Raw genomic sequence first — 27,429 nt, 5'->3', positions numbered from 1 at the left:
GCCGCCTTCGAAGTCCCGGAGATCCACTTATCAGGCGGCTCTCCTGGTGGGTTAGATTTCTCCCCCACCTCCGTCATGTTCTCGTCCTGATCCTCCGTAGTCGAGACTCTAGAATCGCCGTTCGCCATCATCAGATCTGAAATCGCACCTCTCTTCTTTTCTTACAAGATCTGGAAGTTGATGATGTGGTTTCTTGGAATTCGATGGTTGTTGAGTGTGCTAGAGATGTAAAGCAGAGTAGATCAAACAACCTCGTTCTTGAACCATCGTAGTTAAATCAACAATCTTTTTTTTTTTTTGTCAAATTTTTTTTTCCAACTTTTATGTTATATATGTAAAATTTAGGAATTTTAATTTAAAATCAGCGGTCAAATGATACTAACATCATCACAGTTTGGTATAATCCATGTTCTAAAACGCGTTCTCCGCGGCCGTGTACTCGCCGGAAAACCGTGAGTCTGCTGGTCACCGCCGCGATTTGATACTATTTGCTCAGTTAATCGCCAAAACTTATAAGTTCATTGCTTTATAGATTTTAAACTTGACATCACATTCTAAGTTATAGATTTGTATTATTTAGACCAAAACTTACAAAATTAATATGAAAAAGACTGAAATCGCAAAAAAATAAATAATTAGAAAACAACTGCAGATTTTGCAGGAAGAAGGTGGAAGACGAGGGCAATTTTGTCAATTACCATTTCATTTAACCAAATTCTAAAAATATTGTCCAAAATGTTCAATGTGACAGTCAAACCCGTGTTGGGTAGGCTAACTAAGCTCAACAAAGACCACTACACCATGCTTCCAAGACGTGATACTTAAACTTATTTAATATATGATCATATACTTATTTAGAAACCCTAAAATAACTCTCCGACTAATCTTCATATAATCTCCGATTAATTGATTACGCGCTAACGTCTGCCGTAGTTTCGAACTGAGAGTATAATATATGTTTATTGGGTTGTAGAATATAATATTTTTAATGGCAATATTTGGAATTTCTCTAAAAAATATATTATATTTTGAAAATCGTGTGCTAGTGCCACGTCAGTCAGTAAGGGTAAGTTTTAGTATTGTGATGACACCTTAGCTTGGTAATATGCTAGTAAGGTTGTGTATTTAAAATGACTCTCACATAATAGATAGAAAGTTTTGATTCAAATTCTAACTTGGTTGTTGAATAAATTAGTTTTCAAATTAGATGCTTTTCATTTTAAATGGAGAATGGCTAACATTATCACAGTAACTGACATAAAAATATGTGTATAGAAGGCAAAAACATAACAATAAAGACATTCTTTTTAGTCAAACTTCTATTAATTTCTATAGTTTAACAAATTGGTTATTTCTATCTAGAGCATCCTATTTAAACCAACAAATCTAATCTTTTATAACACTTCTATTAAACTTGGAAATTAGAATTTAAATTCAACTGATAATGAATACATATTGACTTACCTTACTATAAAATCTATCAGTTTTAATTAATTTCAAGATATTTTTCCTATTTGTTTTTCATGATTTGTTTGTATGAGTCATCTTGTTTATTATATGTTTACTCTCGATTTCTTTCTATGTTTTTCAATTTGTGGTACTTTTGAAAAATATCTACAAATCTAATTTGTTATATATAAGATATTCATGGATGCAATACAACCTCATCACTGTTCTTTATTTTAAAGTTTTCACTTTTTGTTGCATCATCAAAAATGGCTAAATCCACAATTCTTGCTATTTTCATGGTTGTTCTTGTTTTAGGTTTGTTTTACACTTAACTATAGTAAAGATTTTTTCTACGTTTTACCTTTGATTTGACAATGTTTAATTTCTTCATGACTTTTTTAACATATAACAAGTTTATTTTTAACATATAACATATAACATGTTTTCAATATTTATTTTTAGGGACGGTGATGGAGTCACAAGGACAAGAAATGTGTACTGATTATTATAAAGGATCAGTAGATTGCCAAGCTAAACCATGTAATGATCAGTGTGTAGCCAAGTATAATGGACATGGCAGGTGCTTAAACACAATGTGCGTGTGCACTTATATTTGTAAAACTTAATTTTTATTTGTTACTAGTAAACTATCATCAAATACATTTAAATAAGAATGTGTGAAAAAGAATATCGCAATTTTCTTAGAACGTGAATTCTGATTTCAGCTATTGGACATCATAACAAAACATGAATTATAAAAAACTAGTAAGTAATGGTATGTTAGTGGCAATGTCATATTTGAAGCACAACATGACGTAAATTCGTTTTTCAGACTCTTTAAATTATTTTTTTTTGCTTTTTAACCAGTTTGGATCTAAGTCCCGACATTTAGCACGTTAGTCCGGTAACCGACGTGTAGCTACCCAAACTATTAGTCAAAAAATATTTCAAACCCGAATCTATTAATGTGATAATCAAATATAGCATTAAGTGCATTCTTTCTGGAATCGTCAGAATCAACCGCTAGATGCATCAAAAAAAACATGAATTATAAACCGCAAATTTCAGCATATATGCCATATAGTCAGATATATCGATCATAATTAAAAAAAAATAACTTTTTCAACATTATAGATGATGAAAATGTAAAAGTATAGTACAAAATTCATAAAAATGTCTAATAACAATTAATTTGTGTAAAATATCTAATATCAATTAAAAATATCTTATGCGTTATTAAGTTATTGGCTCAATAGAGAGTGATGCAGATGTTGAATTCGAGAAACTTACGTATGGCTTCATAATTAAGAGTGGTTTTAAGACAAATATATTTGTTCAAAGTGCAGTGATTGCTATGTATGCTAAATGCATAGACTTTAAAACTGCAAGTACTATGTTACAAGATCTGGAAGTTGATGATGTGGTTTCTTGGAATTCGATGGTTGTTGAGTGTGCTAGAGATGTAAAGCAGAGTAGATCAAACAACCTCGTTCTTGAACCATCGTAGTTAAATCAACAATCTTTTTTTTTTTGTCAATTTTTTTTTCCAACTTTTATGTTATATATGTAAAATTTAGGAATTTTAATTTAAAATCAGCGGTCAAATGATACTAATATCATCACAGTTTGGTATAATCCATGTTCTAAAACGCGTTCTCCGCGGCCGTGTACTCGCCGGAAAACCGTGAGTCTGTTGGTCACCGCCGCGATTTGATACTATTTGCTCAGTTAATCGCCAAAACTTATAAGTTCATTGCTTTATAGATTTTAAACTTGACATCACATTCTAAGTTATAGATTTGTATTATTTTGACCAAAACTTACAAAATTAATATGAAAAAGACTGAAATCGAAAAAAAATAAATAATTAGAAAACAGCTGCATATTTTGCAGGAAGAAGGTGGAAGACGAGGGCAATTTTGTCAATTACCATTTCATTTAACCAAATTCTAAAAATATTGTCCAAAATGTTCAATGTGACAGTCGAACCCGTGTTGGGTAGGCTAACTAAGCTCAACAAAGACCACTACACCATTCTTCCAAGACGTGATACTTAAACTTATTTAATATATGATCATATACTTATTTAGAAACCCTAAAATAACTCTCCGACTAATCTCCATATAATCTCCGATTAATTGATTACGCGCTAACGTCTGCCGTAGTTTCGAACTGAGAGTATAATATATGTTTATTTGGTTGTAGAATATAATATTTTTAATGGCAATACTTGGAATTTCTCTAAAAAATATATTATATTTTGAAAATCGTGTGCTAGTGCCACGTTAGTCAGTAAGGGTAAGTTTTATTATTATGACACCTTAGCTTGGTAATATGCTAGTAAGGTTGTGTATTTAAAATGACTCTCACATAATAGAAAGAAAGTTTTGATTCAAATTCTAATTTGGTTGTTGAATAAATTAGTTTTCAAATTAGATGCTTTTCATTTTAAATGGAGAATGGCTAACATTATCACAGACATAAAAATATGTGTATAGAAGGCAAAAAAAATAACAATAAAGACATTCTTTTTAGTCAAACTTCTATTAATTTCTATAGTTTAACAAATTGGTTATTTCTAACTAGAGCATCCTATTTAAACCAACAAATCTAATCTTTTATACCACTTCTATTAAACTTGGAAATTAGAATTTAAATTCAACTGATAATGAATACATATTGACTTACCTTACTATAAAATCTATCAGTTTTAATTAATTTCAAGATATTTTTCCTATTTGTTTTTCATGATTTGTTTGTATGAGTCATCTTGTTTATTATATGTTTACTCTCGATTTCTTTCTATGTTTTTCAATTTGTGGTACTTTTGAAAAATATCTACAAATCTAATTTGTTATATATAAGATATTCATGGATGCAATACAACCTCATCACTGTTCTTTATTTTAAAGTTTTCGCTTTGTGTTGCATCATAAAAAATGGCTAAATCCACAATTCTTGCTATTTTCATGGTTGTTCTTGTTTTAGGTTTGTTTTACACTTAACTATAGTAAATATTATTTCTACGTTTTATCTTTGATTTGACAATGTTTAATTTCTTCATGACCTTTTTAACATATAACAAAATAAATATGATGGTAATACATGTTTTCAATATTTATATTTAGGGACGGTGATGGAGTCACAAGGACAAGAAATGTGTACTGATTATTCTAAAGGATCAGTAGATTGCCAAGCTAAACCATGTAATGATCAGTGTGTAGCCAAGTATAATGGACATAGCAGGTGCTTACACACAATGTGCGTCTGCACTTATATTTGTAAAACTTAATTTTTATTTGTTACTTATAAACTATCATCAAATATATTTAAATATAAACGTGTGAAAAAGAATATCGCAATTTTCTTAGAACGTGAATTCTGATTTCAGCTATTTGGACATCATAACAAAACATGAATTATAAACAACTAGTAAGTAATGGTATGTTAGTGGCAATGTCATATTTGAAACACAACATGACGTAAATTCGTTTTTCAGACTCTTTAAATTAATTTTTTTGCTGTTTACCCAGTTTGGATCTAAGTCCCGATAATTAGCACGTTAGTCCGGTAATCGACGTCTAGCTACCCTAAATATTAGTCAAAAAATATTTCAAACCCGAATCTATTAATGTGATAATCTAATATAGCATTAAGTGCATTCATTCTGGAATCGTCAGAATCAACCGCTAAATGCATCAAAAAAGACATGAATTATAAACTGCAAATTTCAGCATATATGCCATATAAGTCAGATATGTCGATCATAATTAAAAAAATAACTTTTTCAATATTATAGATGATGAAAATGTAAAAGTATAGTACAAAATTCATAAAAATGTCTAATAACAATTAATTTGTGTAAAATATCTAATATCAATTAAAAATATCTTATGCGTTATTAAGTTATTGGCTCAATAGAGAGTGATGCAGATGTTGAATTCGAGAAACTTACGTATGGCTTCATAATTAAGAGTGTTTTTAAGACAAATATATTTGTTCAAAGTGCAGTGATTGCTATGTATGCTAAATGCATAGACTTTAAAACTGCAAGTACTATGTTACAAGATCTGGAAGTTGATGATGTGGTTTCTTGGAATTCGATGGTTGTTGAGTGTGCTAGAGATGTAAAGCAGAGTAGATCAAACAACCTCGTTCTTGAACCATCCTAGTTAAATCAACAATCTTTTTTTTTTTGTCAAATTTTTTTTTCCAACTTTTATGTTATATATGTAAAATTTAGGAATTTTAATTTAAAATCAGCGGTCAAATGATACTAATATCATCACAGTTTGGTATAATCCATGTTCTAAAAAGCGTTCTCTGAGGCCGTGTACTCGCCAGAAAACCGTGAGTCTGCTGGTCACCGCCGCGATTTGATACTATTAGCTCAGTTAATCGCCAAAACTTATAAGTTCATTGCTTTATAGATTTTAAACTTGACATCACATTCTAAGTTATAGATTTGTATTATTTAGACCAAAACTTACAAAATTAATATGAAAAAGACTGAAATCGCAAAAAAAAAATAATAATTAGAAAACAGCTGCAGATTTTGCAGGAAGAAGGTGGAAGACGAGGGCAATTTTGTCAATTACCATTTCATTTAACCAAATTCTAAAAATATTGTCCAAAATGTTCAATGTGACAGTCGAACCCGTGTTGGGTAGGCTAACTAAGCTCAACAAAGACCACTACACCATGCTTCCAAGACATGATACTTAAACTTATTTAATATATGATCATATACTTATTTAGAAACCCTAAAATAACTCTCCGACTAATCTTCATATAATCTCCGATTAATTGATTACGCGCTAACGTCTGCCGTAGTTTCGAACTGAGAGTATAATATATGTTTATTGGGTTGTAGAATATAATATTTTTAATGGCAATATTTGGAATTTCTCTAAAAAATATATTATATTTTGAAAATCGTGTGCTAGTGCCACGTCAGTCAGTAAGGGTAAGTTTTAGTATTGTGATGACACCTTAGCTTGGTAATATGCTAGTAAGGCTGTGTATTTAAAATGACTCTCACATAATAGATAGAAAGTTTTGATTCAAATTCTAACTTGGTTGTTGAATAAATTAGTTTTCAAATTAGATGGTTTTCATTTTAAATGGAGAATGGCTAACATTATCACAGTAACTGACATAAAAATATGTGTATAGAAGGCAAAACCATAACAATAAAGACATTCTTTTTAGTCAAACTTCTATTAATTTCTATAGTTTAACAAATTGGTTATTTCTATCTAGAGCATCCTATTTAAACCAACAAATCTAATCTTTTATAACACTTCTATTAAACTTGGAAATTAGAATTTAAATTCAACTGATAATGAATACATATTGACTTACCTTACTATAAAATCTATCAGTTTTAATTAATTTCAAGATATTTTTCCTATTTGTTTTTCATGATTTGTTTGTATGAGTCATCTTGTTTATTATATGTTTAGTCTCGATTTCTTTCTATGTTTTTCAATTTGTGGTACTTTTGAAAAATATCTTCAAATCTAATTTGTTATATATAAGATATTCATGGATGCAATACAACCTCATCACTGTTCTTTATTTTAAAGTTTTCGCTTTGTGTTGCATCATCAAAAATGGCTAAATCCACAATTCTTGCTATTTTCATGGTTGTTCTTGTTTTAGGTTTGTTTTACACTTAACTATAGTAAAGATTATTTCTACGTTTTATCTTTGATTTGACAACGTTTAATTTCTTCATGACCTTTTTAACATATAACAAAATAAATATGATGGTAATACATGTTTTCAATATTTATTTTTAGGGACGGTGATGGAGTCACAAGGACAAGAAATGTGTACTGATTATTCTAAAGGATCAGTAGATTGCCAAGCTAAACCATGTAATGATCAGTGTGTAGCCAAGTATAATGGACATGGCAGGTGCTTACACACAATGTGCGTCTGCACTTATATTTGTAAAACTTAATTTTTATTTGTTACTAATAAACTATCATCAAATATATTTAAATATAAATGTGTGAAAAAGAATATCGCAATTTTCTTAGAACGTGAATTCTGATTTCAGCTATTTGGACATCATAACAAAACATGAATTATAAACAACTAGTAAGTAATGGTATGTTAGTGGCAATGTCATATTTGAAACACAACATGACGTAAATTCGTTTTTCAGACTCTTTAAATTAAATTTTTTGCTGTTTAACCAGTTTGGATCTAAGTCCCGATAATTAGCACTTTAGTACGGTAACCGACGTCTAGCTACCCTAAATATTAGTCAAACCCGAATCTATTAATGTGATAATCTAATATAGCATTAAGTGCATTCATTCTGGAATCGTCAGAATCAACCGCTAGATGCATCAAAAAAGACATGAATTATAAACCGCAAATTTCATCATATATGCCATATAAGTCAGATATGTCGATCATAATGAAAAAACTAACTTTTTCAATATTATAGATGATGAAAATGTAAAAGTATAGTACAAAATTCATAAAAATGTCTAATAACAATTAATTTGTGTAAAATATCTAATATCAATTAAAAATATCTTATGCGTTATTAAGTTATTGGCTCAATAGAAAGTGATGCAGATGTTGAATTCGAGAAACTTACGTATGGCTTCATAATTAAGAGTGTTTTTAAGACCAATATATTTGTTCAAAGTGCAGTGATTGCTATGTATGCTAAACGCAGAGACTTTAAAACTGCAAGTACTATGTTACAAGATATGGAAGTTGATGATGTGGTTTCTTGGAATTCGATGGTTGTTGAGTGTGCTAGAGAAGGGTTTAATACCAAAATCCTCTTTTGACGATAACTGAAATTGACCAGCATATCACAAAACATAACATGGCATATTTATTCAATTATTAAAAATATACAAACTCCTACGATGAAATAATATTTTCTAAGAATATGAATCATTTTGGAATTCCTGAAAAAAATATTTACCACCACTAAGTTATAATCCTTAATGCATTCCAAAATAGAATTTTTTCTCAGCTGGTATATTTTCATATAAAGAACTTTTTGCATTGTTTTTTTTCATTCTATTGTTCAACTTAAGTCATTTATAAACACTACAAGAAAACACAATTTTAACGACGAAAAATAAGGAGAAAAAAGTCCTCGTAAAATTACGTCGTCTTTACGAGGAAAAAAACAAATCAACATAATTTTGTCGTAAAATAATGACAATAAAGTTTCGTCGTAAAAACGACGCAATTTAACTTGTATTTTACGAGGAAACAATGTTTCGTCGTAAAGTAGACGTAAAATGAGGAATTTACGACAAAATATTTTACGTCTATTTAGCGTCGATATCTCGAGTGCACCAACTTTTTAGTTTAAAACACATTTTTTTGTTTCGGCTAGCTAACTATATTTCCTCTTAAATTCCTAGTAAAATTTCACCTACCAGTGTGGAATTCTCAGGGTTATTGAAGCTGAAATGAGTCATCTTCAAATGTGACTGGTTCGACCCCGTCGTCAACAGAGGTGTTCGGTTTACCAAATCCGGTGTAGTTGATGTCAGTGGTGGACGAAGGTACAACAAATTTGAGCGTTTCATATTAGCTTCGCAAGCAGACCAAGTTGGCTTCCTTCCATATCCTCAGATGAGAGAATCGAGAATAAATTGGTTAGCCGTTATCAAAGTTACGCCTCGTGGACAAATAATCGGTGGCGAAGAACAGCCTTTGCAAGAAGAACACATCAATGAAGTCCAGGAACCTGAACAACAAACTGATGACATCCTTCTCATTGATCCGCATAATCGTGAGTACGAAGATCATCCCGACGATACCACAGACGAAGCTGTTGAAGACGAGTTTAATGAAAATTATGAAGTTTCTAGTGATGACGAGAATGTCAATGATGTATCCGAATGATGATGTATTTTTTTAATATGATTTAATTTCAGACTTAATGCATGTGTTTAGTTTGTTTAATCATGAAAATTAAATTATATAATTTGATTTTGTGTAAGGCAATTGGGGGGTTTGGGGTTTGGAAAGAAAAGATTGAGATTATAAGTTAAGGAACTTGGGGTTTGGGGTTTCGGGTTATAGGGATTTACATATCTTCCTCGTAAAGTCCTCGTAAAAGAAAACACGGACCTTGCTACTTCCTCGTAAAAAAAAACAAGGGCCTTGTTATTTCATCATAAATTAACGAGGTCTTTACGATGAAATTTAAAAACACTACATCGTAAACTACTCGTAATAAGAAAATGCGGGCCTTGTTATTTCCTCGTAAATTTACGTGGACTTGACGACGAAAATTAAAAATGCATGTGTTTAGTTTGTTTAATCATGAAAATTAAATCATATAATTTGATTTTGTGTAAGGCAATTGGGGGTTTGGGGTTTCGGGTTTTAGGGATTTACATATATTCCTCGTAAAAGAAAACACGGGCCTTGCTACTTCCTCGTAAAAAAAAAACATGGACCTTGTTATTTCCTCATAAATTAAAGAGGTCTTCACGACAAAATTTAAAAACACTTCGTCGTAAACTACTGGTAATAAAAAAATGTGGGTCTTGTTATTGCCTCATAAATTTACGTGGACTTTACGACGAAAATTAAAAATGCATGTGTTTAGTTTGTTTAATCATGAAAATTAAATAATATAATTTGATTTTGTGTAAGGCAATTGGGGGTTTCGGGTTTCGGGAATTAGGGATTTACATATATTCCTCGTAAAAGAAAATACGGGCCTTGCTACTTCCTCGTAAAAAAACACCGGTCTTGTTATTTCCTCGTAAACTTACGAGGATTTTACGACGAAAATTAAAAATGAAAAGGCGGGCCTTGTTACTTCCTCGTAATTTTACGAGGATTTTACGACGAAATATAATTCCCTATATATACCCGAACCATCTCACTTCTCATTTCGTAGTCACTTTCTCTCCTCCTCCTATAGGTACCCCTCTCTAGGTTAGCTTAGGTGGTTAGTTTAGGGTAATTAGTGTTGATTAGGTGGTTAGTGTAGGGAATTTGTAGATAGGTTTATGGAATTTGTTGATAATATAGGATGATGATTTTTAAATGTTAATTAATAATCTATGTGTTTTCTTTTCAGATGGTTAATTAATAATTTGTAGATAGGTTTATGGGCTGATGAAGTCACTCAGCTGTGTTCTGAGTTGAACTCAACGTGGTCTGCGTTCACAGCTCGTATGGGTTCAGTCGAGGCTTTCTGGACGTTCTAGCGGCTGGAAATCCTCAATTGAAGACCATGTTGACGGAGATGCGGAGACAAATCCCATTCCAGAGCCACCCCGTACACAGAAGGATGAGGAAGAAGTAGAGAAGAAGAGTCGAGACTTCTTCCAGGAGATGCAAAACAACAACCTTTAATTTTTTTTTCTTCTTTTTATTGTATTACAAATTTGAAACTTAAATATTTATAAAATATTTTTGAATTGATTTATTTTTTTGTAATAAATTTTAAAATATATTTGATTATATTTTTTTTGTAAAAAATAAAAAATCGAAACAAATTTGTAGCTAAATTACGTCTAATTAACGAGAAAATTGAAAAATTGTTAGCGAGGAATTTACTACGAAATACACGCAGATTCGTCGTAAATATTACGTGTAAAGAACGATGAAATCAAGCGTCTACTTTACGAGGAAAAGCTTTATGTGTACTTCACGAGGAAACAGTTTACGTGTACTTTACGAGGAAAATGTTTACGTAGCTTTTACGAGGAAACAGTTTACGTGGCTTTTACGACGAAATTATTGACACTACTTTACAATGAAACCTTTCCTCGTAACTTTACGATGAACGTTTAACGAGGAAATGGCCTTCGTAGTTATTTCGTCGTAAACTCTCTTTTACGACGAAATAACCACGAAAACCGTCTTTCTTATATATGTGTTTTCTCGTAGTGAAATAAGTTAAAATGATTTAGTGATTTTTCACATAGTCAATTAAGATCAGCAATAGTTTTCTTCTGTTGAACAGTAACTATCACCGTGTTTTTATACACATAATCATGTAACTATTTTGATTTGCTTTACATGTATAATTAATTAACGAAGCATTCATAATAATTATATAAACATAATATATGATATGTGTACATGAGAGAATATAGATTATGAAAATGTAACCATAGATTTACGAACTATATTAATGAATGTGCCCCTCGTTCTTAAACCATCCTAGTTAAATCAACAATCATTTATTTTTTTTGCTAAAAAAACTATCTATAATTTTATATAATATCTGCTAAATTTAGAAATTTTAATTTAAAATCAATTGTGAATGACTATATTAACTTGCATATTTTCACATTTATTAAATAAGATTCTAAAAATATCAGTTATCGTTTTAAGTTTTCACTATTAAAGCTTCCAATATCATTCATGTTTTAAACTTCAAAGATTTTTCAAAATATATTTAATACTTGTTGATAATAGACTACTCCATTTGTTTCATATAAGTGTCGTCTAAATTGTTTGCATACGAGCTAAAAATTAATACAAATTTTACCCCATTTAATATATATATTTGATTTTTTAATTAGATTAAAAATAAAGGTAAAGCTGGAATTTATATTTTATGTATACATTGAATATGTAAAACAACAAGTATAATGAAATAAATTTTTTTAAGTAAAACAACATTTAATATGAAACGGAAAGAGTATGTTTTATTAATTTCTTATTTTTTTTCTTTTTAGTTAATTCAAGATATTTCTCTTGTTTAGGTTATGACTTTTTGTTTCATGTATCTAATTAATTACAAGTTGACTCTAATTAATTAGTGATTTTTTCACATTGTCAATTAAGATTAGCAATAGTTATCTTCCGTTGAACATTAACTATGACCGTGTTTTTAATACATATAATCATGTATAAAATAATTATATAAATATACATATAACTAGTTTGATTTGCTTTACATGTATAATTAATTAACGAAGCATTAATAATAGTTATATAAAATAATATGTGTACATGAGATAATATCTATATATATAAAGTATTGTTTGTTTCTCTCCTATGATTCAGCCACATCATTAAGTCGTGCAAGGAGAAATCAACACGTTCCCCTCTTTCTAAAACGTCGCGTTTCATTTAATCTTGCGCTAACATTTGTGGGCTTCGTACCTGGGCTTTATGATTACACCGCGTTCGAGCCCAAAAGTGACCTAACGCTTATCGTCTTCCACGGTCACAACGAGTCTAGGGTTCATACTCCTCTTCCATCGCCGACATCAACAATGGAGTCTCGAGAAATTGTGCCAGGAATGTAAACGCTGTGGGGAGCTTGCGGGTTTATACGAAGTGGCGTATGCTGTAAGGATTGATTCAGTAGGCGGCGTTGCTATACAATACATGTCTCCAGAAATGAGTTATTTAAGGTAGTGTAAGTGGGTGATCACATCTTGAAAATAGTCTTTTGTTTTTTTATTCTAACTTTGAAACTTTTGTAGATACATATAGGATGAGATTGATATAAAGCTAAACTTGATCCCTCCATATCAAATAAATTTCATGTCTAGGCAGCTCTGCGGCAACGGTCTCGACTTTCCAAGCAGGTTGTTCTCTGTTTGTTTAGCTACAAAAAAATTCTTATTCTCACTTGCTAAATAAATGAAGTTCTTTTGTGATGTTGTGGTTTCACTTGAACGTGTAGAGACTATTGGTTTGGTGAGTAAATCTGATGATTTCAAATGAATCTTAGATTATCTATTGTATTCGACTGATAAAAATTCAGAACAGAAAACAATAAAATGGCAAAGTTTGTATTCAATATCCTAAAATTTGAGCTTCTGATGAAACGTTCCTCACACATTCTTCATGAAGCGTCCCTCACACATTATTATCACAAAACAATGCAAAACAGTGATATCACAATTATTGGGTCATTTCCTACCAATAAAAACGATGATATCCACCCACACTCCGGTAGTAGTTGTTCTCAGCGAAAATGCTAAAAAATGAACCAGAGAAAATGCTAAAATAACAGTGATATCACAATTATTGGGTCATTTCCTACCAATAAAAACGATGATATCCACTCACTGCTTTCCCGTTTTTAATTCCATTTTATAGTTAAACTTAATCATTTATTTTAACTCAGATTTTTTAAATTTCTTTTAAGTTTAAACATAAACATGCCAAGATGATTGTTTTTCAAGTCAATTACACAACAAGATAATTTCTTTCAAGTCGACGACACCTCATTATTGCCGCTTGCAAATTTTAGTTTAATCCAATAAAGATCTCAATAAATAGTTTCAGGCAATGGATTAGATGGCTTAGGCCTTTCTCCGGTTATTTACAAGCGAAGTGGATTCTTGCAAGATAAGGCAAAAAAATAGCTCATGTCTCAGCTGAGATCATCAATCCTATGACAGAGGTTACTAAAATAACAGTCTCACATGCTAACAGTCTCGCAAGAAACTGGTGGCGACAAACCAGGCGGATTATGATAGTCTATTCTGCAGAGAAAACGTAAATTGTTCTGTTTCGGGATCAAGTCATGGAAGCAAGGCCTTGAAATAAGGACCGTTTAAGCCAAAAGTTGTCTTTCATGTTGCAAATAGTTTATAGAAATTTCTAAATATGCATTTAATAAGTTGGCCAATATTGACCTCCACAAATCATCTTATCAAAGACTATATATCTTACAGAGTACGTCACATTAACTCCAATTGTTAAATTTTTTAAAAAATCTCAAATAACAATGAAATTATGTTCTATGCCACTAAATATTTTTAAACATGTATAAGAAATTTAAAATATTTTTTATTTTTTTTCTTTTCATTTTAATAAAAGTTTTAATAAAATGTGTGTATAGTAAAATAATCAATTTTAGATTGTTATGTTATTTAACTAACTTTAGAAAACAAATTGTAAATTGATTCATTTTTCCCATTATCTAAAACAATAGGTTTTAAAATGTATAAAAAGTACCAACACATTCAAAACAAATATATAAGAATGAAAAATAATTCATAATTTATGTATTGAATTTCAACTGTAGTGACAAATATTTTTACTTTACTTACTTTTATAATAAAAATATAAAAAACACTAAAAATGTAAAATAATTATATTAATGAAAAAATAAAATTTTTTTATTAAATTATCAAACGTTTGATTTTTAATAAGAACAACAGAAACAATAGTAAAAATTAAAATTGTTTAAAATTTAGAGCACACTGCATATTTTTACACGTATATGAAAAAACAATATATCTTTTAATTGATCTTTACTTGCTTAACAAAGATTAATATATCATTTGTTTTTTGATACTATTTATGTGATATAATATGATTTTTTGTAGTGTATTATACATATATCTTACAAATGCAAATCTAAAACACAAATTATAAAATCATACAAAAAATAATAAATTAGATCACAAGTAAAGTATATCCCGCCCGTAGGGCGGGCCGACCCTAGTAAATTATAAAAATGTAACCATAAATTTAAGAACTATATTAATGCCCTCAAGTAGGGGTGGGCACTTTACCCGATATCCGAAGCCGCACCCGAATCCGATCCGAAAAACTCGAACCTAAATCCGAACCGAAGTAGCAAAATATCCGAACGGATATTGAACTAGGAGAGATTAGATATCCGAACTCGAACGGGTAATATCCGAACCCGAATAGATATCCGAAGATAACCGAACATATGTATAATTAACCTTATATTTCTAGTTTACATCTCTTATTTTATATAAAATATTTATATTGATACTACACATACTTTAAGTTCATATGATATACATACAATTACACAAAAAATGAGTTGCTACTCACTTAAAATGCATGTCAAACTTTTTATTTCAAAATTAACAAAAAGATACATTCAAAATTTAAAAACAATAACCAAATTAATGTCTTTTTAGTTTCAAAATGTTATCTATTAACCATTCAATCTATTAAAAATAAAAAATAGTTAAGTGAACGTTATTTTTTTAAATACAAGAAATTTGAGAAATGAAAATTTTAATATATTTTTTTCAAAATCTAAATATCCGAACCCGATCCGAAATAACCGAATCCGAACTAAAAATACCTGAACCCGACCCGAAGTTCAGAATACCCGAACGGGTTCTACACCTCTATACCGAAATATCCGAAAATCCAAAATACCCGATCCGAACCCAAACGGGTACCCGAACGCCCACCTCTACCCTCAAGTACGGACTGTGCACCTTATTCTTAAACCATCCTAGTCAAATCAACAATCTTTTCTATTTTTTTTTTGGTTAAAAACACTATCAATACTTTGATATTATATGTTTTTAATTTTGAAATTCTATTTTAATTTAAAATCAATTGTGAATGACTATATTAACATGCATATTTTCACATTTAATAAATAAGATTCTAACAATATCAGTTATCGTTTAAAGTTTTGCATTATTAAAACTTTAATATCTTTCCTGTTTTATACTTCAAAGATTTTTCAAAATCTGTTTAATGCATGTTAATAATAAAATGCTATTAATTACTTCATCTTTTTAATATAAGTGTCGTCTAAATTGTTTTCATACGAATTTAAAAAAAAAATTACCCCATTTAATATATATCTATATATATTTGATTTTTTTAATTAATAGATTAAAATAAAGATAAAGCTGGAATTTTTATTTAATATATATTGAAAATGTAGAACAACACGTATAATGAAATAAATTTTCAAAATTAAAACAACACTTAATATGAAACAACTATTCTTGAGACCGATAAGTTTATGTAATGTTGGTTACAAGATCATATCGAAAGTTTTGTGTCAACGGCTGAAAATTTGTCTCCCACGGCTAATATCGGAAACTCAATCGGCTTTTGTGGTAGGAAGATTCGGATAATATTCTTATCGCCCAGGAAATGTTTCATGGACTAAGGACAAATAAATCTTGTCAGAACAAGTTTATGGCGATAAAAACGGAGATGAGCAAGGCTTATGATCGGATAGAATGAGATTTTATTGAGGCTCTTCTTTACAAAATGGGTTTTGATCCGCATTGGATTAAATTAATGAGAGAATGTATATCTTCGGTTCAATACAGGGTTCTTATTAATGGACAGCCACGAGGACTGATAATTCCCTAGCGGGGATTACGTCAAGGGGATCCTTTATCTCCTTACCTTTTTATTATGTGCACGGAGGCACTAATTGCAAACATAAAAAAGGCGGAACGTCTGAAACAGTTAACGGGACTAAAGGTAGCGAGAGCTTGCCTAGCAGTTTCTCATTTATTGTTTGCAGATGATAGTCTTTTCTTTTGTAAGGCAAAAAAGGAAGAGTGCCAGACTATTCTTAGGATTCTTAAGGAATATGAGACGGTCTCAGGGCAACAAATCCATTTCCAGAAATCTTCAATTCAATTCGGACATAAGATTGAAGAATCTTGTCGACAAGAATTGAGAGATATCTTGGGGATTCAGAAGATAGGTGGAATGGGATCTTATTTAGGGTTACCGGAGAGTCTTGGAGGATCTAAGGTACAAGTGTTTGGGTTTGTACAAGAGAGATTGAACAATAGAGTGAATGGATGGACTTTTCGTTTTTTCACGAAAGGAGGAAAAGAGGTGATTATAAAATCAGTGGTTACGGCTCTACCAAATCATGTGATGTCTGTATTTAGATTACCAAAGGCCACTGTGAAGAAGCTCACAAGTGCCGTAGCTCAGTTCTGGTGGAGCCCAGGTGGAGGCACGAAAGGTATGCATTGGAAATCATGGGATAAATTATGTGTCCATAAAGATAATGGTGGCCTTGGTTTTAAGGATCTCACTGATTTTAATACGGCGATGCTTGGTAAGCAATTGTGGCGTTTGATCGAGAAACCGAATACTCTATTTTCTCGAGTTTTTAAAGGTCGGTACTATAGGAATGCTTCACCCCTGGAACCGATCCGCTTGTACTCCCCGTCATATGGCTGGAGGAGTATTACTTCTGCTAGATCTCTGGTTTGTAAAGGATTAATTAAACGGGTGGGGACAGGGTCATCTATATCTGTATGGAATCTGGCTCCCATTCACTCGCCCGAGACAAGCAAATAAAAACCCTAATCACTGTTACCCGGATCTCACCGTGGATTCCTTAATACATTCGGCATCTCGTACATGGAATTTACAGGCTATAAGCACTTTGGTTTCCCCGGAGGATATTAAGATCAATACAAGTATACCCTTGAGTACAAATCAGATGGATGATAGGCTTGGATGGCATTTTACTAACAATGGAAAATATACGGTCCAATCTGGGTATCAAGTGGAAAGAGTCTATCCAGATAAGGAAAAACCACCAGATTTTTATGGACCCACAGTTGATGTTCTTAAAGCCTATTGCTGGAAATTGAAGTGTCCTCCGAAGATAAGGCATTTCTCATGGCAACTACTTTCAGGATGTATAGCGGTTATGAAGAACCTAAATGCAAGAGGAATACATGGAGATATATTTTGCTCACGTTGTGGTGATCAGGAGGAATCGATAAATCATGTGTTTTTTGATTGTCCTCCAGCACGACAGGTGTGGGCCTTATCTAAGATACCCTCGAATCCGAATAATTTCCCTCTAGACTCTTTCTTTGCGAATATGGATCATCTTTTCTGGAGAGTTAATCCAAAGATGGATGACCATCAGTTTGCATGGATCTTATGGTATATTTGGAAAAGTCGGAATAAGAAGGTGTTTAGTAATATTGATGTTGATACGAGAGATACACTTAATCTGGCTGTACTGGAATCAAAACTTTGGGCTGAGGCTCAGGTTTTAAGGAATCAGAGAGTGGCACCAGTTACACAGAATAGTTCCATCCAAACGAATACAGGACGATGGTGTTTTATAGATGGTTCTTGGAAAGATAAGGATGTGTTCTCAGGGCAAGGATGGTTTAGTACTTTACCAGGCTTTGATGGTTTGTTAGGGGCACGAAATGTTTGTGCATGTCTATCACCTCTTCACTCGGAGGTGGAGGCATTGATTTGGGCAATGGAATGCATGAGAAATTTAAGACAATTTCAGGTTACGTTTGCAACAGATTGTTCTCAGTTGGTGAAGATGGTTTCGGAACCTGAGGAATGACCTGCATTTGGAGCCTATTTAGAAGACATCAAGCTTTTGAGAAGAAGCTTCCATAACTCAGACATCGTTCATGTACCAAGGACGGCGAACCAAAAGGCGGACAGCTTAGCACGTAGTGCCCGGCATCAACCGTCTTTCGTCGTACACATGGATGCAGAGTTTCCAAGTTGGTTCACAGAGTCAATATGAGTCTGTGCATTGTTTGCTGTCAAAAAAAAAAAATGAAACGGAAAGAATATTTTTTATTAAGTTCTTATTTATTTATTTTATTTTTAGTTAATTCAAGATATTTTTCCTTACTAGGTTATGACTTTTTTTTTGTTTCATGTATCTAATTAATTACAAGTTGACTCTAATTAATTAAAACCAAAAACGTTGATTCTCCTTTTTCTACTTGTAATATTTGCGGTACTTTGTATATATATTTATACATCTTATTTGTTATGTCTAAGATATTTACGAATACAAAGCAACTACATCAGTTCTTTATTTTTTTCATTCTTGTTGTATCATTTGAAATGGCTAAACCAACTATTCTTGCTATTTTCATGATTGTTCTTGTTTTAGGTTTGTTCTACACTTCAGTATTTTTATATTTTTCTCCTTTGCTTCGTAATGTTTATTTGTTTATAACCTTTCTGATTTATAACAAAATAATGGAGATGATACTAATATATATATATATATATATTACACCAAAAAAAATGATACTAATATATATATTTAAATACTTATTTAGGAACGGTGACGATGGAGTCACAAGGACAAGAATTGTGTCATGAATATTTTGTTGAATCAGGAATTTGTGATCCCAAACATTGTGCTGATCGGTGTACTGACAAGTGGAAAGGATCTGGCAAGTGTTTTAATGGAACCAAAATCTGTGGCTGCACTTTCAAATGTAAAACTTAGTTTTTATTTGTTATTTATGTTATCATAAAATATACTACTCTTTTAATAAAATGGACTGAAAAATTATAATCCAAATTTAATGCAAATGTGAATTCTAATTTCAGTTATTTAACATCATAATATGAACTATAGACTGCAAATTTTAGCATATGTGCCATATTCAGATGTGTTCATCATAATCAATACAAGCAATAAAATTGCAATGTCACTATGAATATAGAGATTCAATGCTATACAAGTTTGGATGATCCAATAGCCCTGTCCTTGGGAAAATTATTTTGCCGCAGACTGTATGCATGGCACTAATAAAAATCTAAATTACAATGATTTTTATTACTATGGAAGTTTCGGATCTTAGATCCATAATTTCTCATAAGTCCGAAGTGAGCTTACTAAATTTTTTGTTGGTTAAAAAAAGTGAGCTTTCTTATTTAAAAAATAATCTTGCTATTAGTTTAGATTATCAAAAAACAACTCTTTACACAACCATTAGACTACCATTAGCGGTATCATCTTTTGAACAAGCCCTGAAGGGTTCATCGAACCTCATCTGCCTCTCCCCTACTGGTGTCTCTGTGAATCATTTTGCTTGGGTATGCTGGTGCGTTTGGACAGCAAGAAACTCGTTGGTTTTTGAGAACCGGGATCTCTCCCCATCAGACATAATCGTTAAAGCCATCGGCCTAGCTCGAGAATGGCAGGACGCACAACCACAGAAAACTCAACTGCTAGGACTTGAATGATGCAGTTACTTTGTTTACAGATGCGGCTTGGCGATTTGGGGATATATAAAATTCGCACTGTCGATTTCCGTTTAAATTAGGAAACTAGGAAAACCCTAATTTCCAAGAGGTCCCGGAGATCTGTTAATACCACGCACTAAGCAATCAGAACACGAGATATCAACGACAAAATACAAAAATCGTAAAAAGAGAGCAAAATAGATCTTATTCTGAATCCGTGTTTGAACGTTACAACAAGGTATAAGCCTGGGCGCGAGAGCTGTCAGCGAGATTCCTAGTTCTAGCAACCCTAAGACGGCTAAACCTAATTGGGTCGCAGCTCAAAATAACAAAAACGGAAATATGCCTAAATCGCTCTAAGTGCTAAGTTTTCTCCGAAAAAATACTCCCCCATGCCTCTCGCCTAGGACTCCTTATATACTGGCTCCTAAGTCGGTTTACGCTTTTCCTCTTCTGCCCTTAAGCCGTCATAGCATAAAAATTGAAATATTCCATTTTTTCCGATCTTCATAATTATCTTCAACATTTCGTATTTATCCGCGGAAACTTGACATTTATCTTTCCTTGCGAACCAAGCGTAAACCGTCATGCGGTTATTTTAAACTCATCACTGTTCTTTATTTTAAACTTTTCGCTTTTTGTTGCATCATCAAAAATGGCTAAAACCACAATTCTTGCTATTTTCATGGTTGTTCTTGTTTTAGGTTTTTTTTACACTTAATTATAGTAAAGATTATTTCTACGTTTTATCTTTGATTTGACAATGTTTAATTTCTTCATGACCTTTTTAACATATAACAAAATAAAGATGATGGTAATACATGTTTTCAATATTTATTTTTAGGGACGGTGATGGAGTCACAAGGACAAGAAATGTGTACTGATTATTCTAAAGGATCAGTAGATTGCCAAGCTAAACCATGTAATGATCAGTGTGTAGCCAAGTATAATGGACATGGCAGGTGCTTACACACAATGTGCGTCTGCACTTATATTTGTAAAACTTAATTTTTATTTGTTACTAATAAACTATCATCAAATATATTTAAATAAAAATGTGTGAAAAAGAATATCGCAATTTTCTTAGAACGTGAATTCTGATTTCAGCTATTTGGACATCATAACAAAACATGAATCATAAACAACTAGTAAGTAATGGTATGTTAGTGGCAATGTCATATTTGAAACACAACATGACGTAAATTCGTTTTTCAGACTCTTTAAATTAAATTTTTTGCTGTTTAACCAGTTTGGATCTAAGTCCCGATAGTTAGCACGTTAGTCCGGTAACCGACGTCTAGCTACCTTAAATATTAGTCAAAAAATATTTCAAACCCGAATCTATTAATGTGATAATCTAATATAGCCTTAAGTGCATTCATTCTGGAATCGTCAGAATCAACCGATAGATGCATCAAAAAAGACATGAATTATAAACCGCAAATTTCAGCATATATGCCATATAAGTCAGATATGTCGATCATAATTAAAAAAAATAACTTTTTCAATATTATAGATGATGAAAATGTAAAAGTATAGTACAAAATTCATAAAAATGTCTAATACCAATTAATTTGTATAAAATATCTAATATCAATTAAAAATATCTTATGCGTTATTAAGTTATTGGCTCAATAGAGAGTGATGCAGATGTTGCTTCAAGAAACTTACGTATGGCTTCATAATTAAGAGTGGTTTTAAGACAAATATATTTGTTCAAAGTGCTGTGATTGCTATGTATGCTAAATGCATAGACTTTAAAACTGCAAGTACTATTTTACAAGATATGGAAGTTGATGATGTGGTTTCTTGGAATTCGATGGTTGTTGAGTTTGCTAGAGATGTAAAGCAGTGTAGATCAAACAACCTCGTTCTTGAACCATCCTAGTTAAATCAACAATCTTTTTTTTTTTGTTAAATTTTTTTTCCAACTTTTATGTTATATCTGTGAAATTTAGGAATTTTAATTTAAAATCAGCTGTCAAATGAAACTAATATCATAACTGTTTGGTATAATCCATGTTCTAAAACGCGTTCTCCGCGGCCGCGTACTCACCGGAAAATCGTGAGTCGGCTGGTCACCGCCGCGATTTGATATTATTTGCTCAGTTAATCGCCAAAACTTATAAGTTCATTGCTTTATAGATTTTAAACTTGACATCACATTCTAAGTCATTGATTTGTATTATTTAGACCAAAACTTACAAAATTAATATGAAAAAGACTGAAATCGCAAAAAAAAAAAATAATTAGAAAACAGCTGCAGATTTCGCAGGAAGAAGGTGGAAGACGAGGGCAATTTTGTCAATTACCATTTCATTTAATCTAATTATAAAAATATTGTCCAAAATGTTCAATGTTACAGTCGAACCCGTGTTGGGTAGGGTAATTAAGCTCAACAAAGACCACTACACCATGCTTCCATGACGTGATACTTAAATTTATTTAATATATGATCATATACTTATTTAGAAACCCTAAAATAACTCTCCGACTAATCTTCGTATAATCTCCGATTTATTGATTACGCGCTAACGTCTGGCGTAGTTTCGAACTGAGGGTATAATATATGTTATTGGGTTGTAGAATATAATATTCTTAATGGCAATACTTGGAATTTCTCTAGAAAATATATTATATTTTGAAAAATCGTGTGTTAGTGCCACGTCAGTAAGGGTAAGTTTTATTATTATGACACCTTATCTTGGTAATATGCTAGTAAGGTTGTGTAATTAAAATGACCCTCACATAATAGATAGAAAGTTTTGATTCAAATTCTAACTTGGTTGTTGAATAAATTAGTTTTCAAATTAGATGCTTTTCATTTTAAATGGTGAATGGCTAATATTATCACAGTAACTGACATAAGAATATGTGTATAGAAGGCAAAAAAAATAACAATAAAGACATTCTTTTTAGTCAAACTTCTATTAATTTCTATAGTTTAACAAATTGGTTATTTCTATCTAGAGCATCCTATTTAAACCGACAATCTAATCTTTTATACCACTTCTATTAAACTTGGAAATTAGAATTTAAATTCAACTGATAATGAATACATATTGACTTACCTTACTATAAAATCTATCAGTTTTAATTAATTTCAAGATATTTTTCCTATTTGTTTTTCATGATTTGTTTGTATGAGTCATCTTGTTTATTATATGTTTACTCTCGATTTCTTTCTATGTTTTTCAATTTGTGGTACTTTTGAAAAATATCTACAAATCTAATTTGTTATATATAAGATATTCATGGATGCAATACAACCTCATCACTGTTCTTTATTTTAAAGTTTTCGCTTTTTGTTGCATCATCAAAAATGGCTAAAACCACAATTCTTGCTATTTTCATGGTTGTTCTTGTTTTAGGTTTGTTTTACACTTAACTATAGTAAAGATTATTTCTACGTTTTATCTTTGATTTGACAATGTTTAATATCTTCATGACCTTTTTAACATATAACAAAATAAAGATGATGGTAATACATGTTTTCAATATTTATTTTTAGGGACGGTGATGGAGTCACAAGGACAAGAAATGTGTACTGATTATTCTAAAGGATCAGTAGATTGCCAAGCTAAACCATGTAATGATCAGTGTGTAGCCAAGTATAATGGACATGGCAGGTGCTTACACACAATGTGCGTCTGCACTTATATTTGTAAAACTTAATTTTTATTTGTTACTAATAAACTATCATCAAATACGTTTAAATAAGAATGTGTGAAAAAGAATATCGCAATTTTCTTAGAACGTGAATTCTGATTTTCAGCTATTGGACATCATAACAAAACATGAATTATAAACAACTAGTAAGTAATGGTATGTTAGTGGCAATGTCATATTTGAAGCACAACATGACGTAAATTCGTTTTTCAGACTCTTTAAATTATTATTTTTGCTCTTTAACTTGTTTGGATCTAAGTCCCGACAGTTAGCACGTTAGTCCGGTAACCGACGTCTACCTACCCAAAATATTAGTCAAAAAATATTTCAAACCCGAATCTATTAGTGTGATAATCTAATATAGCATTAAATGCATTCTTTATGGAATCGTCAGAATCAACCGCTAGATGCATCAAAAAAGACATGAATTATAAACCGTAAATTTCAGCATATATGCCATATAAGTTAGATATGTCGATCATAATAAAAAAATAACTTTTTCAATATTATAGATGATGAAAATGTAAAAGTATAGTACAAAATTCATAAAAATGTCTAATACCAATTAATTTGTATAAAATATCTAATATCAATTAAAAATATATTATGCGTTATTAAGTTATTGGCTCAATAGAGAGTGATGCGCATGTTGAATTCCAGAAACTTACGTATGGCTTCATAATTAAGAGTGTTTTTAAGACCAATATATTTGTTCAAAGTGCAGTGATTGCTATGTATGCTAAACGCAGAGACTTTAAAACTGCAAGTACTATGTTACAAGATATGGAAGTTGATGATGTGGTTTCTTGGAATTCGATGGTTTTTGAGTGTGCTAGAAGGGTTTAATACCAAAATCATCTTTTGACGATAACTGAAATTGACCAGCATATCACAAAACATGACATGGCATATTTATTCAATTATTAAAAATATACAAACTCCTACGAAGAAATAATATTTTCTAAAAATATGAATCATTTTGGAATTTCTGAAAAAAATATTTACCACCACTAAGTTATAATCCTTAATGCATTCCAAAATAGAATTTTTTTCTCAGCTGGTATATTTTCATATAAAGAAATTTTTGCATTGTTTTTTTTAATTCTATTGTTCAACTTAAGTCATTTATAACCACTACAAGAAAACACAATTTTAACGACGAAAAATAAGGATAAAAAAGTCCTCGTAAAATTACGTCGACTTTACGAGGAAAAAACAAATCAACGTAATTTTGTCGTAAAATAATGACAATAAAGTTTCGTCGTAAAAACGACGCAATTTAACTTGTATTTTACGAGGAAACAATGTTTCGTCGTAAAGTAGACGTAAATATAATGAGAACTTTACGACGAAATATTTTACGTCTATTTAGCGTCGATATCTCGAGTGCACCAACTTTTTAGTTGTAAACACGTTTTTTTTGTTTCGGCTAGCTAACTATATTTCCTCTTAAATTCCTAGTAAAATTTCACCTACCAGTGTGGAATTCCCAGGGTTACTGAAGCTGGAATGCGTCATCTTCAAATGTGACTGGTTCGACCCCGTCGTCAACAGAGGTGTTCGGTTTAACAAATCTGGTGTAGTTGATGTCAGTGGTGGACGAAGGTACAACAAATTTGAGCGTTTCATATTAGCTTCTCAAGCAAGCCAAGTTGGCTTCCTTCCATATCCTCAGATGAGAGAATCGAGAATAAATTGGTTAGCCGTTATCAAAGTTACGCCTCGTGGACAAATAATCGGTGGCGAAGAACAGCCTTTGCAAGAAGAACACATCAATGAAGTCCAGGAACCTGAACAACAAACTGATGACATCCTTCTCATTGATCCGCATAATCGTGAGTACGAAGATCATCCCGACGATACCACAGACGAAGCTGTTGAAGACGAGTTTAATGAAAATGATGAAGTTTCTAGTGATGACGAGAATGTCAATGATGTATCCAAATGATGATGTATTTTTTTAATATGATTTAATTTCAGACTTAGTGCATGTGTTTAGTTTGTTTAATCATGAAAATTAAATTATATAATTTGATTTTGTGTAAGGCAATTGGGGGGTTTGGGGTTTGGAAAGAAAAGATTGAGATTATAAGTTAAGGAACTTGGGGTTTAGGGTTTCGGGTTATAGGGATTTACATATCTTCCTCGTAAAGTCCTCGTAAAATAAAACACGGACCTTGCTACTTCCTCGTAAAAAAAACAAGGGCCTTGTTATTTCATCATAAATTAACGAGGTCTTTACGATGAAATTTAAAAACACTACATCGTAAACTACTCGTAATAAGAAAATGCGGGCCTTGTTATTTCTTCGTAAATTTACGTGGACTTGACGACGAAAATTAAAAATGCATGTGTTTAGTTTGTTTAATCATGAAAATTAAATCATATAATTTGATTTTGTGTAAGGCAATTGGGGGTTTGGGGTTTCGGGTTTTAGGGATTTACATATATTCCTCGTAAAGTCCTCGTAAAAGAAAACACGGGCCTTGCTACTTCCTCGTAAAAAAAAACATGGACCTTGTTATTTCCTCGTAAATTAAAGAGGTCTTCACGACAAAATTTAAAAACACTTCGTCGTAAACTACTGGTAATAAGAAAATGCGGGTCTTGTTATTGCCTCATAAATTTACGTGGACTTTACGACGAAAATTAAAAATACATGTGTTTAGTTTGTTTAATCATGAAAATTAAATTATATAATTTGATTTTGTGTAAGGCAATTGGGGGTTTCGGGTTTCGGGTTTTTGGAATTAGGGATTTACATATATTCCTCGTAAAAGAAAACACGGGCCTTGCTACTTCTTCGTAAAAAAACACCGGCCTTGTTATGTCCTCGTAAACTTACGAGGATTTTACGATGAAAATTAAAAATGAAAAGGCGGGCCTTGTTACTTCCTCGTAATTTCACGAGGATTTTAGGACGAAATATAATTCCCTATATATACCGAACCATCTCACTTCTCATTTCGTAGTCACTTTCTCTCCTCCTCCTATAGGTACTCCTCTTTAGTTTAGCTTAGGTGGTTAGTTTAGGGTAATTAGTGTTGATTAGGTGGTTAGTGTAGAGAATTTGTTGATAATATAGGATGATGATTTTTAAATGTTAATTAATAATCTATGTGTTTTCTTTTCAGATGGTTAATTAATAATTTGTAGATAGGTTTATGGGCTGATGAAGTCACTCAGCTGTGTTCTGAGTTGAACTCGACGTGGTCTGCGTTCACAGCTCGTATGGGTTCAGTCGAGGCTTTCTGGACGTTCTAGCGGCTGGAAATCCTCAATTGAAGACCATGTTGACGGAGATGCGGAGACAAATCCCATTCCAGAGCCACCCCGTACACAGAAGGATGAGGAAGAAGTAGAGAAGAAGAGTCAAGACTTCTTCCAGGAGATGCAAAACAACAACCCTTAATTTTTTTTTCTTCTTTTTATTGTATTACAAATTTGAAACTTAAATATTTATAAAATATTTTCGAATTGATTTATTTTTTTGTAATAAATTTTAAAATATATTTGATTATATTTTTTTTGTAAATAATAAAAAATCGAAACAAATTTGTAGCTAAATTACGTCTAATTAAC

The 27,429-nt window shown here is 31.5% G+C and overlaps 3 long non-coding RNA genes across 3 annotated transcripts; all 3 read left to right on the top strand.

The window, feature by feature from the left end:
• The first annotated feature begins 5 nt into the window (after window positions 1-5).
• Window positions 6-4,789, top strand: LOC125588653. The gene is made up of 3 exons (XR_007324790.1): window positions 6-1,764; window positions 1,912-4,437; window positions 4,578-4,789. It is a non-coding gene; the product is annotated as an uncharacterized LOC125588653 (long non-coding RNA).
• A 2,685-nt stretch (window positions 4,790-7,474) lies between these two features.
• On the top strand, window positions 7,475-13,150 carry LOC106345553. The gene is made up of 2 exons (XR_001270336.3): window positions 7,475-12,833; window positions 12,906-13,150. It is a non-coding gene; the product is annotated as an uncharacterized LOC106345553 (long non-coding RNA).
• Window positions 13,151-20,723: 7,573 nt separating this feature from the next.
• Window positions 20,724-23,917, top strand: LOC111199483. The gene is made up of 3 exons (XR_007324789.1): window positions 20,724-20,882; window positions 21,023-23,549; window positions 23,690-23,917. It is a non-coding gene; the product is annotated as an uncharacterized LOC111199483 (long non-coding RNA).
• The last annotated feature ends 3,512 nt before the right edge of the window (window positions 23,918-27,429 follow it).

The sequence above is a fragment of the Brassica napus genome, chromosome C6, assembly GCF_020379485.1.
Source record: "Brassica napus cultivar Da-Ae chromosome C6, Da-Ae, whole genome shotgun sequence".
NCBI lineage: Eukaryota > Viridiplantae > Streptophyta > Magnoliopsida > Brassicales > Brassicaceae > Brassica > Brassica napus.
The sequence above is the reverse complement of the archived record's forward strand: the minus strand, read 5'-3'. Positions and strand labels throughout refer to the sequence as shown.